Below are 18,516 nucleotides of genomic sequence, written 5' to 3'. Positions count from 1 at the left end.
ACAGTATGTATAATACGTATAGTGCAGCAATGTGGTGTAATGTAATGTATGTACAGTATGTATAATACGTATAGTGCAGCAATGTGGTGTAATGTAATGTATGTACAGTATGTATAATACGTATAGTGCAGCAATGTGGTGTAATGTAATGTATGTACAGTATGTATAATACGTATAGTGCAGCAATGTGGTGTAATGTAATGTATGTACAGTATGTATAATACGTATAGTGCAGCAATGTGGTGTAATGTAATGTATGTACAGTATGTATAATACGTATAGTGCAGCAATGTGGTGTAATGTAATGTATGTACAGTATGTATAATACGTATAGTGCAGCAATGTGGTGTAATGTAATGTATGTACAGTATGTATAATACGTATAGTGCAGCAATGTGGTGTAATGTATGTACAGTATGTATAATATGTATAGTGCAGCAATGTGGTGTAATGTAATGTATGTACAGTATGTATAATACGTATAGTGCAGCAATGTGGTGTAATGTAATGTATGTACAGTATGTATAATACGTATAGTGCAGCAATGTGGTGTAATGTAATGTATGTACAGTATGTATAATACGTATAGTGCAGCAATGTGGTGTAATGTAATGTATGTACAGTATGTATAATACGTATAGTGCAGCAATGTGGTGTAATGTAATGTATGTACAGTATGTATAATACGTATAGTGCAGCAATGTGGTGTAATGTAATGTATGTACAGTATGTATAATACGTATAGTGCAGCAATGTGGTGTAATGTAATGTATGTACAGTATGTATAATACGTATAGTGCAGCAATGTGGTGTAATGTAATGTATGTACAGTATGTATAAAACGTATAGTGCAGCAATGTGGTGTAATGTATGTACAGTATGTATAATATGTATAGTGCAGCAATGTGGTGTAATGTAATGTATGTACAGTATGTATAATATGTATAGTGCAGCAATGTGGTGTAATGTAATGTATGTACAGTATGTATAATACGTATAGTGCAGCAATGTGGTGTAATGTAATGTATGTACAGTATGTATAATATGTATAGTGCAGCAATGTGGTGTAATGTAATGTATGTACAGTATGTATAATATGTATAGTGCAGCAATGTGGTGTAACGTATGTACAGTATGTATAATATGTATAGTGCAGTAATGTGGTGTAATGTATGTACAGTATGTATAATATGTATAGTGCAGTAATGTGGTGTAATGTATGTACAGTATGTATAATATGTATAGTGCAGCAATGTGGTGTAATGTAATGTATGTACAGTATGTATAATACGTATAGTGCAGCAATGTGGTGTAATGTAATGTATGTACAGTATGTATAATACGTATAGTGCAGCAATGTGGTGTAATGTAATGTATGTACAGTATGTATAATATGTATAGTGCAGCAATGTGGTGTAATGTAATGTATGTACAGTATGTATAATACGTATAGTGCAGCAATGTGGTGTAATGTATGTACAGTATGTATAATATGTATAGTGCAGCAATGTGGTGTAATGTAATGTATGTGCAGTATGTATAATACGTATAGTGCAGCAATGTGGTGTAATGTAATGTATGTGCAGTATGTATAATACGTAGAGTGCAGCAATGTGGTGTAATGTAATGTATGTGCAGTATGTATAATACGTAGAGTGCAGCAATGTGGTGTAATGTAATGTATGTGCAGTATGTATAATACGTAGAGTGCAGCAATGTGGTGTAATGTAATGTATGTGCAGTATGTATAATACGTAGAGTGCAGCAATGTGGTGTAATGTAATGTATGTGCAGTATGTATAATACGTAGAGTGCAGCAATGTGGTGTAATGTAATGTATGTGCAGTATGTATAATACGTAGAGTGCAGCAATGTGGTGTAATGTAATGTATGTGCAGTATGTATAATACGTAGAGTGCAGCAATGTGGTGTAATGTAATGTATGTGCAGTATGTATAATACGTAGAGTGCAGCAATGTGGTGTAATGTAATGTATGTGCAGTATGTATAATACGTAGAGTGCAGCAATGTGGTGTAATGTAATGTATGTGCAGTATGTATAATACGTAGAGTGCAGCAATGTGGTGTAATGTAATGTATGTGCAGTATGTATAATACGTAGAGTGCAGCAATGTGGTGTAATGTAATGTATGTGCAGTATGTATAATACGTAGAGTGCAGCAATGTGGTGTAATGTAATGTATGTGCAGTATGTATAATACGTAGAGTGCAGCAATGTGGTGTAATGTAATGTATGTGCAGTATGTATAATACGTAGAGTGCAGCAATGTGGTGTAATGTAATGTATGTGCAGTATGTATAATACGTAGAGTGCAGCAATGTGGTGTAATGTAATGTATGTGCAGTATGTATAATACGTAGAGTGCAGCAATGTGGTGTAATGTAATGTATGTGCAGTATGTATAATACGTAGAGTGCAGCAATGTGGTGTAATGTAATGTATGTGCAGTATGTATAATACGTATAGTGCAGCAATGTGGTGTAATGTAATGTATGTGCAGTATGTATAATACGTATAGTGCAGCAATGTGGTGTAATGTAATGTATGTGCAGTATGTATAATACGTATAGTGCAGCAATGTGGTGTAATGTAATGTATGTGCAGTATGTATAATACGTATAGTGCAGCAATGTGGTGTAATGTAATGTATGTACAGTATGTATAATACGTATAGTGCAGCAATGTGGTGTAATGTAATGTATGTACAGTATGTATAATACGTATAGTGCAGCAATGTGGTGTAATGTAATGTATGTACAGTATGTATAATACGTATAGTGCAGCAATGTGGTGTAATGTAATGTATGTACAGTATGTATAATACGTATAGTGCAGCAATGTGGTGTAATGTAATGTATGTACAGTATGTATAATACGTATAGTGCAGCAATGTGGTGTAATGTAATGTATGTACAGTATGTATAATACGTATAGTGCAGCAATGTGGTGTAATGTAATGTATGTACAGTATGTATAATACGTATAGTGCAGCAATGTGGTGTAATGTATGTACAGTATGTATAATACGTATAGTGCAGCAATGTGGTGTAATGTAATGTATGTACAGTATGTATAATACGTATAGTGCAGCAATGTGGTGTAATGTAATGTATGTACAGTATGTATAATACGTATAGTGCAGCAATGTGGTGTAATGTAATGTATGTACAGTATGTATAATACGTATAGTGCAGCAATGTGGTGTAATGTAATGTATGTACAGTATGTATAATACGTATAGTGCAGCAATGTGGTGTAATGTAATGTATGTACAGTATGTATAATACGTATAGTGCAGCAATGTGGTGTAATGTAATGTATGTACAGTATGTATAATACGTATAGTGCAGCAATGTGGTGTAATGTAATGTATGTACAGTATGTATAATACGTATAGTGCAGCAATGTGGTGTAATGTAATGTATGTACAGTATGTATAATACGTATAGTGCAGCAATGTGGTGTAATGTAATGTATGTACAGTATGTATAATACGTATAGTGCAGCAATGTGGTGTAATGTAATGTATGTACAGTATGTATAATACGTATAGTGCAGCAATGTGGTGTAATGTAATGTATGTACAGTATGTATAATACGTATAGTGCAGCAATGTGGTGTAATGTAATGTATGTACAGTATGTATAATACGTATAGTGCAGCAATGTGGTGTAATGTAATGTATGTACAGTATGTATAATACGTATAGTGCAGCAATGTGGTGTAATGTAATGTATGTACAGTATGTATAATACGTATAGTGCAGCAATGTGGTGTAATGTAATGTATGTACAGTATGTATAATACGTATAGTGCAGCAATGTGGTGTAATGTAATGTATGTGCAGTATGTATAAATTAGGGGTGTGCACCGGCCACTTTTCGTGTTTTATGTTTTGGTTTTGGATCTGGATCTTTCTTCGTGTTTTGGATCTGGATTGGTTTTGCCAAAACCACCCTTCCGTGTTTTGGGTTCTGGGTTTTGTGTTTTGGATCTGTATTTTTTTGAAAAAAAAGCATAAAAACAGCTAAAATCACAGAATTTGTAGGTTTTTCTGCTCCTATGCTATTATTAACCTCAATAACCTTAATTTCCACTCATTTCCAGTCTATTCTGAACACCTCACACCTCACAATAGTGTTTTTATGTCCAAAACGTTGCACCGAGGTAGCTGGATGACTATGCTAAGCGACACGAGTGGGCGGCACAAACACGTGACCCATCTAGGCGTGAAACTGCAGTGGCAGACAGGATGGCAGTTTGAAAAACTAGGCCCCAAACTGTACATAATGCAAAGAAAAAAAAGAGGTGCAAGATGGAATTGTCCTTGGGCCCTCCCACCCACCCTTATGTTGTATAAACATGACATGCACACTTTAACAAACCAATCATTTCAGCGCCAGGGTCTGCCACACAACTGTGGCTGAAATGATTGGTTCGTTTGGGCCCCCACAAAACAAGCTGGCAATTAATGTGTCCCTGCACAAACTGGCTCTATGGAGGCAAGATGTCATCCTCATCCTCCTCATCCACCAATTCCTCACCCTCTTCAGTGTGTACATCCTCATCCTCACAAAGTATTAACTCGTCCCCACTTGAATCCACCACCACAGGTCCCTCTGTACCTTCTGGAGGCTGGTCTCCCTGGAAGAGCTGATAATTCATTTTGATGAACATCATCTTCTCCACATTCTGTGGAAGCAACCTCCTACGCCTTTCGCTGACAAGGTTCCCGGCTGCACTAAACACTCTTTCGGAGTACACACTGGAGGGGGGGCAACTCAGGTAAAATAGAGCCAGTTTGTACAGGGGCCTCCAAATTGCCTCTACAGGTATGGACTGTCTGCCATGCCTACTTGGATGCTGTCACCGATGTAATCCTCCACCATTCTGTCAATGGTGACAGTATCATATGCAGTGACAGTAGACATGTCAGAAATTGTTGCCAGGTCCTTCAGTCCGGACCAGATGTCCAAACTTGGTCCTGCCTGCCCTGCATCACCGCCAGTGGGTTGCTTAGGATACCTAAGTTTTTTCCTGGCAGCCCCAGTTGCAGGAGAAAATGAAGAAGGAGCCGTTGACGTGTCACGTTCCGCTTCAGCTGACAGTGTGTTCACCAGCAGGTCTTTGCACCTCTGCAGGCTTGTGTCGGCCGGAAAGAGAGACACCACATAGGCTTTAAACCTAGGATCGAGCACGGTGGCCAAAACGTAGTGGTCTGATTTCAACAGATTGACCACCCTGGAATCCTGGCAAAGCGAATGAAGGGCTTCATCCACAAGTCCCACATGCCGAGCGGAATCGCTCCGTCTTAGCTCCTCCTTCACTTTCTCCAGCTGCTTCTGCAAAAGCCTGATGAGGGGAATGACCTGACTCAAGCTGGCAGTGTCTGAACTGACTTCACGTGTGGCAAGTTCGAAGGGCTGGAGAACCTTGCACAACACGGAAATCATTCTCCACTGCGCTTGAGTCAGGTGCATACCCCCTCCTTTGCCTATGTCATAGGTGGATGTATAGGCTTGTATGGCCTTTTGCTGCTCCTCCATCCTCTGAAGCATATAGAGGGTTGAGTTCCACCGCGTCACAACCTCTTGCTTCAGGTGATGGCGGGGCAGGTTCAAGAGTGTTTGCTGGCGCTCCAGTCTTCGGCACGCAGTCGCTGAATGGCGAAAGTGGCCAGAAATTTTTCGGGCCACCCAAAGCGTCTCCTGCACGCCCCTGTCGCTTTTCAGAAAATTCTGCACCACCAAGTTTATTGTGTGAGCAAAACATGGGACGTGCTGGAATTTGCCCAGATGTAATGCCCGCACAATATTGGTGGCGTTGTCAGATATCACAAATCCCCAGGAGAGTCTAAGTGGGGTAAGCCACTGGGCGATGATTTCCCTCAGTTTCTCTAAGAGGTTGTCGGCGGTGTGCCTCTTACTGAAACCGGTGATACACAGCGTAGCCTGCCTTGTAACGAGCTGGCATTTCTGAGATGCTGCTACTGGTGACGTTGCTGCTGTTGCTGCGTAAGGTGATACATCTACCCAGTGGGCTGTCACAGTCATATAGTCCTTAGTCTGCCCTGTTCCACTTGTCCACATGTCCGTGGTTAAGTGGACATTGTGTACAACGGCATTTTTCAGGACACTGAGGACACTTTTTCTGACGTTTCTGTACAGTCTCGGTATCGCCTGCCTAGTGAAGTGGAATCTAGACGGGATTTGGAACCGGGGACACACTACCTCCATCAATTGTCTAAATCCCACTGCACTAATGGCGGATACCGGACGCACGTCTAACACCAACATAGCAGTCAAGGCCTCAGTTATACGTTTTGCTTCAGGATGACTGCTGTCGTACTTCATCCTCCTCGCTGAGGACTGTTGGAGGGTCAATTGTTTAGTAAAAGTAGTGGTGTTCCTACTTCCTCTCTGGGATGATGAACGACTCCCAGCAGCAGCAACAGCAGCAGCGGCAGCAGTAGGCGTAGCAATGCAGGATCCTCCAGAGGAATCCCTGATAGGAGAGTCAGTCATGCCAGTGACATGGCCTGCAGGACTACTTCCGATCCTGACTAAGGAGGAAATTGACGAGGAGGGAGTTGACGGTGTGGTTTGCAGGCGCTTGGATACAACAGGACAACGGGATTTAGGTGTCCCTGGACTGCTTACGGTCTTAGCCAAAGTTTCTGAACTTGACAGTAACTTTTTATGAACGCGCTGCAGGTGCCGTATAAGGGAGGATGTTCCTAGGTGGTTGACGTCCCTACCCCTACTTATTTCACCTTTACATATGGTACATATGGCAAGACAGTTGTTGTCCGGATTTGGATAGAAATATTGCCAGACCAAAGAGGTGGAATGTTTGGTCTTCTGCCCAGGCATGACCGTGATGGGCTTTTTCATCCCACGGACAACAACTGTCTCCCCCGGAGCCTGATTTAAACAAACCACATCACCATCAGAATCCTCCTCGCCAACTTCCTCCTCAGCGCCAGCTACACCAGTATCCTCATCCTGTTGTACTTCAACAGTGACATCTTCAATTTGCATATCAGCAAGTGGACTGTGGGTGCTCCTTTCAGCACTTGCAGGGGGCGTGCAAATGGTGGAAAGAGCCACCTCTTCCCGTCCAGTGCTGGGAAGGTCAGGCATCGCAACCACCACCACACTTGGACTCTCCTTGGGGATTTGTGATATCTTCTTAGAAAGCACAGTTCTTCGCTGTGCTTTTGCCAGCTTAACTCTTTAGATTTTTTTAGTGGGAGGAGGGCTTCCATCGTCAAGCTGAACCACTAGTCATGAACATACTAGGGATCGACCTTAGCCGTTCCTTGCCACTCCGTGTCGTAAATGGCATATTGGCAAGTTTACGTTTATCTTCAGCTGATTTAAATGTTTTTTTCAAGGTCATTTTCCTGAACTTTGTCATTTGGGATTGTATGTGCCCTCTATTATGACATTGGGCATCGGCCTTGGCAGACGACGTTGATGGCATGTTATCATCTATGTCATGACTAGTGGCAGCAGCTTCAGCACTAGGAGGAAGTGGTTCTTGATCTTTCTCTATTTTATTTTTATCGGAGAAAGTTTGGTCCTCCATTTATGTTATATCGATTTGATATATACGTGCGGCTAAACACAGAAAATATTTTTTTATTTTTGCTGGAGAGTAGTGCACTTTGTGGGTTACACCACCCTTTAAGAAATGAGCCAGCCGGCTCTTTACTTATGGGACACAGGCGCACGCTTGGCGCTGCTCCTTTGTTGATGCACGTGCGGCTACTGCGCACACAATTCACAAACACAGAAAATATATATTTTTTTGGTTTGGAGAGTACTTTGGGGGTTACAGCACCCTTTAACGGTCAAGCCAGCCGGCCCTTTACTTATGACACAGGCGCACGCTTGGCACTACTTTGTTGATGCACGTGTGGCTACTGCGCACACAATTCACAAACACAGAAAAAATATTTTGTTATTTGGTTTGGAGTGTACTTTGGGGGTTACAGCACCCTTTAACGGTCAAGCCAGCCGGCCCTTTACTTATGACACAGGCACACGCTTGGCACTACTTTGTTGATGCACGTGCGGCTACTGCGCACACAATGCACAAACACAGAAAAAATATTATTTTTTTAGCACTTCGGGTGAGCACCCCTGATGGACAGAGCACCCCCTGGACAACACTACAGCACCCCTTTAGGACTGGGACACTGCACAGGACTTTGGAGTGGACACTGCCCCTATGGAGAACTGACTGCACAACACAGTCCAGCCAGCCCCTATGGACTTTGAAGTAGTGGACACAGCCCCTATTAACAACAGCAGCACAGCACAACACAGCCAGCCCCTATGGACTTTGAAGTAGTGGACAACAGCAGCACTACACTACACTACACTACACTACACTACACAGCCCTAACTCCCACCCTCCCTCTTCACTGTCCACAGCCGAGTGAGAAAATGGCGCCGACGCGGGTACCTTATATAGGATCCAAAACCCGCGAGACTCGGAAGGCAGGATGATGACGTTTTGCCTCGATTTCAGATCCGAGTCAGGCGGGAAAAGTCGAGCCTGACTCGGATAGGACTCGGATCGGGGGGGCTCGGGGGGGTTCGGATTTCAGAAATCCGAACCCGCTCACCCCTAGTATATACAGTACCTGCTACGTGTGTATATACAGTACCTGCTACATGTGTATATACAATACCTGCTACGTGTGTATATACAATACCTGCTACATGTGTATATACAATACCTGCTACGTGTGTATATACAGTACCTGCTACGTGTGTATATACAATACCTGCTACATGTGTATATACAGTACCTGCTTCGTGTGTATATACAGTACCTGCTACATGTGTATATACAGTACCTGCTACATGTGTATATACAATACCTGCTACGTGTGTATATACAGTACCTGCTACGTGTGTATATACAGTACCTGCTACGTGTGTATATACAATACCTGCTACGTGTGTATATACAGTACCTGCTACGTGTGTATATACAATACCTGCTACATGTGTATATACAGTACCTGCTACGTGTGTATATACAATACCTGCTACGTGTGTATATACAGTACCTGCTACGTGTGTATATACAGTACCTGCTACATGTGTATATACAGTACCTGCTACGTGTGTATATACAGTACCTGCTACATGTGTATATACAATACCTGCTACGTGTGTATATACAGTACCTGCTACGTGTGTATATATACAATACCTGCTACGTGTGTATATACAGTACCTGCTACGTGTGTATATACAGTACCTGCTACATGTGTATATACAGTACCTGCTACGTGTGTATATACAGTACCTGCTACGTGTGTATATACAATACCTGCTACGTGTGTATATACAGTACCTGCTACGTGTGTATATACAGTACCTGCTACTTGTGTATATACAGTACCTGCTACGTGTGTATATACAGTACCTGCTACGTGTCTATATACAGTACCTGCTACGTGTGTATATACAATACCTGCTACGTGTGTATATACAATACCTGCTACATGTGTATATACAATACCTGCTACATGTGTATATACAATACCTGCTACGTGTGTATATACAGTACCTGCTACGTGTGTATATACAATACCTGCTACGTGTGTATATACAGTACCTGCTACGTGTGTATATACAGTACCTGCTACGTGTGTATATACAGTACCTGCTACGTGTGTATATACAGTACCTGCTACGTGTGTATATACAATACCTGCTACGTGTGTATATACAGTACCTGCTACGTGTGTATATACAGTACCTGCTACGTGTGTATATACAGTACCTGCTACGTGTGTATATACAGTACCTGCTACGTGTGTATATAAAGTACCTGCTACGTGTGTATATACAGTACCTGCTACGTGTGTATATACAGTACCTGCTACGTGTGTATATACAATACCTGCTACGTGTGTATATACAGTACCTGCTACGTGTGTATATACAGTACCTGCTACGTGTGTATATACAATACCTGCTACGTGTGTATATACAATACCTGCTACGTGTGTATATACAGTACCTGCTACGTGTGTATATACAGTACCTGCTACGTGTGTATATACAGTACCTGCTACGTGTGTATATACAATACCTGCTACGTGTGTATATACAGTACCTGCTACGTGTGTATATACAGTACCTGCTACGTGTGTATATACAGTCCCTGCTACGTGTGTATATACAGTCCCTGCTACGTGTGTATATACAGTCCCTGCTACGTGTGTATATACAGTACCTGCTACGTGTGTATATACAATACCTGCTACGTGTGTATATACAATACCTGCTACGTGTGTATATACAATACCTGCTACGTGTGTATATACAGTACCTGCTACGTGTGTATATACAGTACCTGCTACGTGTGTATATACAGTACCTGCTACGTGTGTATATACAATACCTGCTACGTGTGTATATACAATACCTGCTACGTGTGTATATACAGTACCTGCTACGTGTGTATATACAGTACCTGCTACGTGTGTATATACAATACCTGCTACGTGTGTATATACAGTACCTGCTACGTGTGTATATACAGTACCTGCTACGTGTGTATATACAGTACGTGCTACGTGTGTATATACAGTACCTGCTACGTGTGTATATACAGTACCTGCTACGTGTGTATATACAGTACCTGCTACGTGTGTATAAACAATACCTGCTACGTGTGTATATACAGTACCTGCTACGTGTGTATATACAGTACCTGCTACGTGTGTATATACAGTACCTGCTACGTGTGTATATACAGTACGTGCTACGTGTGTATATACAATACCTGCTACGTGTGTATATACAGTACCTGCTACGTGTGTATATAGAGTACCTGCTACGTGTGTATATAGAGTACCTGCTACGTGTGTATATACAGTACCTGCTACGTGTGTATATACAGTACCTGCTACGTGTGTATATACAGTACTTGCTACGTGTGAATATACAGTACCTGCTACGTGTGTCTATACAGTACCTGCTACGTGTGTCTATACAGTACCTGCAACGTGTGTATATACAGTACCTGCTACGTGTGTATATACAGTACCTGCTACGTGTGTATATACAGTACCTGCTACGTGTGTATATACAGTACCTGCTACGTGTGTATATACAGTACCTGCTACATGGTATATACAGTACCTGCTACGTGTGTATATACAATACCTGCTACATGTGTATATACAGTACCTGCTACATGTGTATATACAGTACCTGCTACGTGTGTATATACAGTACCTGCTACGTGTGTATATACAATACCTGCTACATGTGTATATACAGTACCTGCTATGTGTGTATATACAGTACCTGCTACGTGTGTATATACAGTACCTGCTACATGTGTATATACAATACCTGCTACGTGTGTATATACAATACCTGCTACATGTGTATATACAGTACCTGCTACGTGTGTATATACAGTACCTGCTACGTGTGTATATACAGTACCTGCTACGTGTGTATATACAATACCTGCTACATGTGTATATACAGTACCTGCTACATGTGTATATACAGTACCTGCTACATGTGTATATACAGTACCTGCTACATGTGTATATACAATACCTGCTACGTGTGTATATACAGTACCTGCTACGTGTGTACAGTACCTGCTACGTGTGTATATACAGTACCTGCTACATGTGTATATACAGTACCTGCTACGTGTGTATATACAGTACCTGCTACATGTGTATATACAGTACCTGCTACATGTGTATATACAGTACCTGCTACATGTGTATATACAATACCTGCTACGTGTGTATATACAGTACCTGCTACGTGTGTACAGTACCTGCTACGTGTGTATATACAGTACCTGCTACATGTGTATATACAGTACCTGCTACGTGTGTATATACAGTACCTGCTACATGTGTATATACAGTACCTGCTACATGTGTATATACAGTACCTGCTACGTGTGTATATACAGTACTTGCTACGTGTGAATATACAGTACCTGCTACGTGTGTCTATACAGTACCTGCTACGTGTGTCTATACAGTACCTGCAACGTGTGTATATACAGTACCTGCTACGTGTGTATATACAGTACCTGCTACGTGTGTATATACAGTACCTGCTACGTGTGTATATACAGTACCTGCTACATGGTATATACAGTACCTGCTACGTGTGTATATACAATACCTGCTACATGTGTATATACAGTACCTGCTACATGTGTATATACAGTACCTGCTACGTGTGTATATACAGTACCTGCTACGTGTGTATATACAATACCTGCTACATGTGTATATACAGTACCTGCTATGTGTGTATATACAGTACCTGCTACGTGTGTATATACAGTACCTGCTACATGTGTATATACAATACCTGCTACGTGTGTATATACAATACCTGCTACATGTGTATATACAGTACCTGCTACGTGTGTATATACAGTACCTGCTACGTGTGTATATACAGTACCTGCTACGTGTGTATATACATGACCTGCTACGTGTGTATATACAATACCTGCTACATGTGTATATACAGTACCTGCTACATGTGTATATACAGTACCTGCTACATGTGTATATACAGTACCTGCTACATGTGTATATACAATACCTGCTACGTGTGTATATACAGTACCTGCTACGTGTGTACAGTACCTGCTACGTGTGTATATACAGTACCTGCTACGTGTGTATATACAGTACCTGCTACATGTGTATATACAGTACCTGCTACATGTGTATATACAGTACCTGCTACGTGTGTATATACAGTCAGGTCCATAAATATTGGGACAGGGACAGAATTGTCATATTTTGGCCTCTATTCACCACCACAATGGTTTTGAAATGAAACAAACAAGTTGTGATTTACCTGCAGACTTTCAGTTTTAATTTGAGGGTAATTACATCCAAATCGGGTGAACGGTGTAGATATTACAACGGTTTCTATATGTGCCTCCTACTTTTTAAGGGGCCAAAAGTAATGGGACTATCAACTCAAAAGTTATTTCATGGACCAGTGTGGGCTATTCCCTCCATATTTCATTATCAATTAAGCAGGTAAAAGGTCTGGAGTTGATTCTAGGTGTGACATTTGCATTTGGAATCAGTTGCTGTCGACTCTCAATATGAGATCCAAAGAGCTGTCACTATCAGTGAAGCCATCATTAGGCTGAAAAATCAAAACAAACCCATCAGAGAGATAGCAAAAACATTAGGTGTGGCCAAATCAACTGTTTGGAACATTCTTAAAAGAAAGAACGCACCGGAGAGCTCAGCAACACCAAAAAACCCGGAAGACCACGGAAAACAACTGTGGTGGATGACAGAAGAATTATTTCCCTGGTGAAGACAAACCCCTTCACAACAATTGGCCAAATCAAGAACACTCTCCAGGAGGTAGGTGTATATGTGTCAAAGTCAATAATCAAGAGAAGACTTCACAAGAGTGAATATAGAGGGTCCACCACAAGATGTAAACCATTGGTGAGCCACAAAAACAGGAAGACCAGATTAGAGTTTGCCAAACAACATCTAAAAAAGCCATTACAGTTCTGGAACAACATCCTATGGACAGATGAGACAAAAATCAACTTGTACCAGAGTGATGAGAAGAGAAGAGTATGGAGAAGGAAAGGAACTGCTCATGATCCAAAACATACCACCTCATCAGTGAAGCATGGTGGTGGTAGTGTCATGGCGTGGGCATGTATGGCTGCAAATGGAACTGGTTCCCTTGTATTTATTGATGATGTGACTGCTGACAAAAGCAGCAGAATGAATTCTGAAGTGTTTCGGGCAATATTATATGCTCATATTCAGTCAAATGCTTCAGAACTCATTGGACGGCGCTTCACAGTGCAGATGGACAATGACCCGAAGCATACTGCAAAAGCAACCAAAGAGTTTTTTAAGGCTAAAAAGTGGAATGTTATGCAATGGCCAAGTCAATCCCCTGACCTGAATCCGATTGAGCATGCATTTCACTTGATGAAGACAAAACTGAAGGGAAAATGCCCCAAGAACAAGCAGGAACTGAAGACATTTGCAGTAGAGGCCTGGCAGAGCATCTCCAGGGATGAAACCCAGCGTCTGGTGATGTCTGTGCGTTCCAGACTTCAGGCTGTAATTGCCTGCAAAGGATTTGCAACAAAGTATTAAAAAGTGAAAGTTAGATTTAGGATTGTTTAGTTTGTCCCATTACTTTTGGCCCCTTAAAAAGTGGGAGGCACATATAGAAACCGTTGTAATTCCTACACCGTTCACCTGATTTGGATGTAATTACCCTCAAATTAAATCTGAAAGTCTGCAGGTAAAGCTCATCTTGTTTGTTTCATTTCAAAGCCATTGTGGTGGTGAATAGAGGCCAAAATATGAAAATTCTGTCCCAATATTTATGCACCTGACTGTATATGTATATGTGTGTGTCTTCTGTGTTTTGTAAAAGATTTAATTATTTAACACGGGGTGTTACAAGTATATCACATCGCTGCTGCTGGTGAGTGAGTGAGTGTGCAGTATATCACATCGCTGCTGGTGGTGGTGAGTGAGTGTGCAGTATATCACATCGCTGCTGCTGGTGAGTGAGTGTGCAGTATATCACATCGCTGCTGCTGGTGAGTGAGTGTGCAGTATATCACATCGCTGCTGGTGAGTGAGTGAGTGTGCAGTATATCACATCGCTGCTGGTGAGTGAGTGTGCAGTATATCACATCGCTGCTGGTGAGTGAGTGTGCAGTATATCACATCGCTGCTGGTGAGTGAGTGTGCAGTATATCACATCGCTGCTGGTGAGTGAGTGAGTGTGCAGTATATCACATCGCTGCTGGTGGTGAGTGAGTGTGCAGTATATCACATCGCTGCTGCTGGTGGGTGAGTGTGCAGTATATCACATCGCTGCTGGTGAGTGAGTGTGCAGTATATCACATCGCTGCTGGTGGTGAGTGAGTGTGCAGTATATCACATCGCTGCTGGTGAGTGAGTGAGTGTGCAGTATATCACATCGCTGCTGGTGGTGAGTGTGCAGTATATCACATCGCTGCTGCTGGTGAGTGAGTGTGCAGTATATCACATCGCTGCTGCTGGTGAGTGAGTGTGCAGTATATCACATCGCTGCTGGTGAGTGAGTGTGCAGTATATCACATCGCTGCTGGTGGGTGAGTGAGTGTGCAGTATATCACATCGCTGCTGCTGGTGAGTGAGTGTGCAGTATATCACATCGCTGCTGCTGGTGAGTGAGTGTGCAGTATATCACATCGCTGCCGCTGCTGGTGAGTGAGTGTGCAGTATATCACATCGCTGCTGCTGGTGAGTGAGTGTGCAGTATATCACATCGCTGCTGGTGAGTGAGTGTGCAGTATATCACATCGCTGCTGGTGAGTGAGTGAGTGTGCAGTATATCACATCGCTGCTGGTGAGTGAGTGTGCAGTATATCACATCGCTGCTGGTGAGTGAGTGTGCAGTATATCACATCGCTGCTGGTGAGTGAGTGTGCAGTATATCACATCGCTGCTGGTGAGTGAGTGTGCAGTATATCACATCGCTGCTGCTGGTGAGTGAGTGTGCAGTATATCACATCGCTGCTGCTGGTGAGTGAGTGTGCAGTATATCACATCGCTGCTGGTGAGTGAGTGAGTGTGCAGTATATCACATCGCTGCTGGTGTGTGAGTGTGCAGTATATCACATCGCTGCTGGTGGTGAGTGAGTGTGCAGTATATCACATCGCTGCTGGTGAGTGAGTGTGCAGTATATCACATCGCTGCTGGTGAGTGAGTGTGCAGTATATCACATCGCTGCTGGTGAGTGAGTGAGTGTGCAGTATATCACATCGCTGCTGCTGGTGAGTGAGTGTGCAGTATATCACATCGCTGCTGGTGAGTGAGTGTGCAGTATATCACATCGCTGCTGGTGGTGAGTGAGTGTGCAGTATATCACATCGCTGCTGCTGGTGAGTGAGTGTGCAGTATATCACATCGCTGCTGGTGGTGAGTGAGTGTGCAGTATATCACATCGCTGCTGGTGAGTGAGTGAGTGTGCAGTATATCACATCGCTGCTGGTGGGTGAGTGAGTGTGCAGTATATCACATCGCTGCTGCTGGTGAGTGAGTGTGCAGTATATCACATCGCTGCTGGTGAGTGAGTGTGCAGTATATCACATCGCTGCTGGTGAGTGAGTGTGCAGTATATCACATCGCTGCTGGTGAGTGAGTGTGCAGTATATCACATCGCTGCTGGTGAGTGAGTGTGCAGTATATCACATCGCTGCTGGTGAGTGAGTGTGCAGTATATCACATCGCTACTGCTGGTGAGTGAGTGTGCAGTATATCACATCGCTGCTGGTGAGTGAGTGTGCAGTATATCACATCGCTGCTGCTGGTGAGTGAGTGTGCAGTATATCACATCGCTGCTGGTGAGTGAGTGAGTGTGCAGTATATCACATCGCTGCTGGTGTGTGAGTGTGCAGTATATCACATCGCTGCTGGTGGTCAGTGAGTGTGCAGTATATCACATCGCTGCTGGTGAGTGAGTGAGTGTGCAGTATATCACATCGCTGCTGCTGGTGAGTGAGTGTGCAGTATATCACATCGCTGCTGGTGAGTGAGTGTGCAGTATATCACATCGCTGCTTCTGGTGAGTGAGTGTGCAGTATATCACATCGCTGCTGGTGGTGAGTGAGTGTGCAGTATATCACATCGCTGCTGGTGAGTGAGTGTGCAGTATATCACATCGCTGCTACTGGTGAGTGAGTGTGCAGTATATCACATCGCTGCTGCTGGTGGTGAGTGAGTGTGCAGTGTATCACATCGCTGCTGGTGGTGAGTGAGTGTGCAGTATATCACACCGCTGCTGGTGAGTGAGTGTGCAGTATATCACATCGCTGCTGGTGGTGAGTGAGTGTGCAGTATATCACATCGCTGCTGCTGCTGGTGAGTGAGTGTGCAGTATATCACATCGCTGCTGGTGGTGGTGAGTGAGTGTAAGATAAAGATATTTATCCCAAGCGCCAGTGATATTGTGTGATTAGCTCCCCTCCTTGTGTACAATGGCAGCACATCCACTGGAAGTATTGCCAAACTTCCAACAAAAACAGAGATTAAAAACAAGAATAGTAGGCAGCGCCCATGAACGCAATTCAAGGATTGTAATATAAATTAATCTTTAATGTAAGCTCATATACCAGTGTAAATTTCACATGCAAAACATGAATAAAACTCCCGGGAGTATAGAATTCTATACACAGTATCTCTTAGGATCAAATGTTATAATGTAAAAAAAATATATAAACAAATACAATAAAATGATTAATTCTCCAGTATTTCTCAGCTTGTAAATATAGATCTCAGTTCCAATGCATCCACATGAACAAATGTTGAGCTTGGTATTGAAAATGCCCAATTAGCAACAGTGTGACTGAGAGCTGGGAGAAAGCTACTATTGCAGCATTAGATGATGTGTATGAATTTCCCAGATAAGTAAATGGCTGGCAGTGTTCCACAACGTGGCGATAGAATGTGATTAGGATCATTTATATGTGGATATTGGTTAGTAAATGGGAGCCAGGAGTGGCTATAATCCCACAGTACCTATACGCTGTCATGGGTAAGGGGCTAGAGCCAGTGGGTAATGTCTATGAAGGATTCTGTATTTGGCTGTGTTCAGCCTCCGTCAGAGCGAGCTGGAATAATACGAGCCCTCTGCGCAGACTAGGGAACTAGTGACGTTGTTTTATACTTTGGCTGTGATGAGAGAGATATTTACTAAATGCAAATCTGCAGAAAAGGGAGTTAAACCTATAGGGGTCTAGTTACTAAGCAGTGTTAGGAGACAGAGTGAAAAGTGATAAGAAAGTGATAAGGTGCCAGCCAATCAGCTCCCAACTGTCATCTCATAGGCTGTGTTTGATAAATGACGGTTGGGAGCTGATTGGCTGGCACCTTATCACTTTCTTATCACTTTTCACTCTGTCTCCTAACACTGCTTAGTAAATAGGGCCCTAAGACATGTATGGATAATGATGCATGGCAATAAGGTAGTGTTTCCCATGACAACTAGCAGTATATTTACTAAAGTGAGAGTTTTTAGAATGGAGTCTACTTAACATTTAACTAGCACCTTCTAGATGATAATAGCTAGAATCTGATTGGTTGCTATGGGCAACATCTCTATTTTTAAAAACTGACTTTAGTAAATATACCCCCTAGTCTGACTTGGTTGCCATTAGTTGCAGCACTATGATTAGACCCGGCGTCTGAGATCCAGGGGTGTTTCAGGGTGGAGACTGGGAGGTTCGTGAAAAAAAGGCCGTCTTATATGTGATATGAAAGCGTCATTTACTAATAGTGTGACGGAGTATACATGTGATCCATGTTCTGCCTGCTCTGGGGTCAGTTTAGGGTTACATGTGATCCATGCTCTGCCTGCTCCGGGGTCAGTGTAGGGTTACATGTGTTCCATGTTCTGCATGCTCCGGGGTC

The sequence above is a fragment of the Taudactylus pleione genome, unplaced genomic scaffold (assembly GCF_031769625.1).
Source record: "Taudactylus pleione unplaced genomic scaffold, aTauple2 ptg001994l, whole genome shotgun sequence".
Taxonomy (NCBI): domain Eukaryota; kingdom Metazoa; phylum Chordata; class Amphibia; order Anura; family Myobatrachidae; genus Taudactylus; species Taudactylus pleione.
This window is presented reverse-complemented; position numbering follows the sequence as displayed.